Raw genomic sequence first — 3,909 nt, forward strand, 5'->3', positions numbered from 1 at the left:
ATGATGCTGCTTGGCCTGCTGTGTTCATCCAGCTCTGCACCTTGTTGTCTCGGATTCTCCAGCATCTGCAGTTCCTACTATCTCTGTATAAATGCTCTATCAGTTTATGGATTTGAAGCATTTTTGTTAAAAGCAACATATAAACAAAAGTAAGCGATAATGAAGCAATATTTTCACAAAACTTTAAACTATGTTTCTTCATTGGATGCAAGAACAACAAAATGTACAACGTTTTTCTAACTCTACTGCTACGACTATACCTTAACTACAATCTGTAACTATCTTAACAGAAGTTGTAAAGAATGGCTCACAGAAATGCAAAATCCCAAATTCATGTGAGACCTGGGTGATGATGTAAGTCAAGTTGACAAGATAAGCACTAAGAAGAAATGTCTTGTAAAATGCTTTAGTGTGTTGTCATAATGGAGTTTCTGTACAAAGAGCAAATCATCAGAGATTCAGAAGTTAAATTAAATGTGGGAGATGACTGAGACGATGAAGAAAACATTTACAATTATATAGCACCTTTCACAACCTCAGAACATTCCAAAGCATTTTACAGTCAGTCTAGTACCTTTTCAGGGTGCAGTTACCATTTAAATGTGGGAACATACAAATTTGCAACTTCCCATAAACAGGAATGTAACAATAAAGTGGTACAGGTGAAATATTCAATAATCAAGATTACCCCACTTTCAATTGACCATGTGAGTTTGAATGGCAAAAGAGAGTCATGGGCTATTTGTTGTCTTATCACCCAGCAGTCACCTCATGGATGGTTGTGCAGTCTCAAAAATGGCACAAACAGCTGATTTAAGTAGGATAATGGCAATGTGGTGACTATCAGGATACAGGCATTCGCCAACTTATTGCTCTGCCCTTGGTCATGCATAAAATGTATCTAAAGGATATTATGATCACGGTAAAATGGACTATCAATATTCAATTTCCATCACTTGGCTATCATAACCGAGATCTGTCATAGATTAAAAATGGTTTTTAAATGGACAAATACTGACTTAAATGGCAATTGTGATCACCTGACTAGTTTGAGCTAAGCTCATGAAACCATCAGTGAACAAGGATCAATCTGAAATTTACAACATTATAACAGGCACGGAAAGATTGTTCTGTATCTCCCCATAGATTCACACGTTTCTGGAAGTTATATAATAGAATGAAATTTACTTGCAGGTTGAGAAAGACAGAGTAACTCTACTCTGAATTACATATTGAACTATATTTCAACAGCTGCTTTTATGTATCAGAACAGAGACAGAAAAAGTAATTTGTAAGGAGGAACTAAAAGATACTCTGTCTCCCTGCCTGGCTCTCTCAACCTCAAAAACCAGTGTTCAATAAAAAGCTATTTGGTAAAACAACTGAAAATGCATGATATTTGTAAACTTGCCACTTCTAAAGAGTGAAACAACAGCTAAACAGTTAGGACTCGGGTCATTGTCACAATTCAGTGACTTTAAGCTACAATTACCTTGATGTTCCTGTCTGTAATGGGCATCTCCTACTTCTTTTTAATCTTATTGTCTGTGTTTGTGTGTGCGTTTTCATTTTTTTTTTAGGTTTCGTAAATAATAATATTCCTCTTCCTTCCGCTGAAGAAAATGTTTTACTTTGGCTCTTTTGTTTTGATCTAGTTAATTATATTATAGTTGAAGTGTGATAGCTAAGTGCTGAAAAAGAAATAAAAATATTTGTTGCAGCAGTTGAGATGGAAATTTAAAAAGAGGGGATCCAATTCCCGCTCCTCACCTGGTTAGAAAAGGGAGTGGAACCCTTACAAGTGGTGGAATATCTTCTCTTCGAAGTACAGCATTCACAGGGCCACATGTGTGCAGTTGATGGCTCCCTGTACTTTACAAAACCTGGCAAAGCTACATGCACCCTCCTACTTCTTCTTTCCAGTCGGACGGAAGACAGTGAAGTTCCATTGGTTGTGATCTTCTTGATACATGGTGTGCTGTGATGTGATGGTAATATTGCCAGATCCTGCCCACAAGAATCCTGAGCTTCTAAACATGAGGTATATGATGATCTTAATTATTTAGCATTGTCCTCACCTACTGATCTGAATGGAAGAAATTACATAGTTAATTGCATCTTTCCTTAGACTGCCTTACCTGCTGCTCTCGGCTGAGGTAAGGGAAATGCTCCCTGCAGGTCCTACGTGGGCACATCTTCTGTTCAGAGCCCGCCTTATCCAGAAGTGAGGATTCAGGCAAATAATCAGATGCTTCACCTCCCCCTCGCACGTGAACCAATGTTGCCAGACTCATGCCCAATTCTCACAAGCTCCAAAAAGTACAGCTATGTAGTTGCACACCACTCAAAGGCAATGCAACACATCCATTGACATTCTTCCCTCTCCATTTTACTAAGAAATGACAGATAATCAGTGCAGCAAAACAGAACTGTAAGGTTACAGCTTTTATCTCTTGAACCTAACAGAGAAAATGACGCTCTATGACAGAAACCATTGAATCTAGTGTTGGCAAGAACAATCAATATATTTTATCTTCATGGAAGACAGGAATCAACTGTTAGCAATTCTGACAGCAATCCCCCAGGCGATTTTGATCTTCACAATTCATGTTTGACGGTAAAAAAACTTCAACAGCGGCAGGTTGTGCCTTCCACTAATTCTAGAACTTTCCAAAGTTGAGCACATATTATTAGATTAACTGTCACGAAATTGGCATTTCATGCAGAATATTTCTGTTGAAAAGACAACTCCATAAGGCAGTGGAGGGAGATGGTGCCAATAAATTCAGAATGTAGCAGAATGAATTTTTGACCAAAGAACTAAATGAGAGATATATCTTGTAGTATGTAAAAGTGTACTTTCCACATCAGGATACAATTGTCTATTCCCCTTTCATACATTCTCATGAGGAACAAATTGCAAATAAAAGGCACTTAAGCAAAGAGAGTTATTGAATATATTGAAGCCACTCCTGCAGAGTAGAAGGGAATGTGGAAGGTTTAAGACTTTGTGACACAGTTCTACGTAGAATATTAGCAGGCTGCTGAGCCAAAAATGCCATTAGATCCTATTGATATCTAAGTGCACATACAAGCAAACAGCATTGAAAGGCGACTGCAAGGAAACTTCACATGCAAGGACAGGACCCAGATCATTGATGTGACCAGATTGCAGCTCAGAGCTGTTTGATTGCTCTCTTAGTGTTTACTTACCTTGAAAATAATTGAATCCTCACAGCATCCATACTTTCCCTTCCCTTGCCTTGTCTTTTTGAGCTTTATGGAGTAGCTGAAGCACACTCAGCAACAGAAACATTAGCTCAGATTCTGCTGGAGCAAAATGCTTCATTATTTTGATGTTACACAGGATTATATGCTACAGAAGCAGGCCAAGTTATCCCAATCAGGCCCGCACCCTTTAGGTTGAAAATATATAGGCCTATAAATTTGTAAAAACACAAATTTGTATCAGTATGGCAGGGGAAGCAAAGCATCAGAGACCTTGGTGAATAATGGGACCAATAACCTGTCTCCCCAGCTGACGAAATTAAAGGACTGAGAACAAATAAAGAAACATTGGGCAAAGAAATGAGTTGTGTCAGAGTTGAATTGGATAAAATCAAGCAGAGATATTGAAATACAGAGAGGGAAAGAAGATTGGATTAAGTGACAGAAAAAGAAAGAAATGGAATGCAAAATAAAAGAACCTGTGGGGTTGAAACTCCACAGTTAAATTGTTCCTTTCTGGGTTGAAGATGCTGAGTGAGAATATGAATTATATAGCAGATGTCATTTATGTGGCTAGTTTCTTTCTCTTACTTATTCTTTCACGGAATGTGGGTGTTGCAGACAAGACAAGCATTTGTTGCCCATCCCTAATTGTCCTTGAACTGAGTGGTGTGCTAGGCC

This window comes from Rhincodon typus, chromosome 11 (assembly GCF_021869965.1).
Source record: "Rhincodon typus isolate 14 chromosome 11, sRhiTyp1.1, whole genome shotgun sequence".
In the NCBI taxonomy this organism is placed as follows: domain Eukaryota; kingdom Metazoa; phylum Chordata; class Chondrichthyes; order Orectolobiformes; family Rhincodontidae; genus Rhincodon; species Rhincodon typus.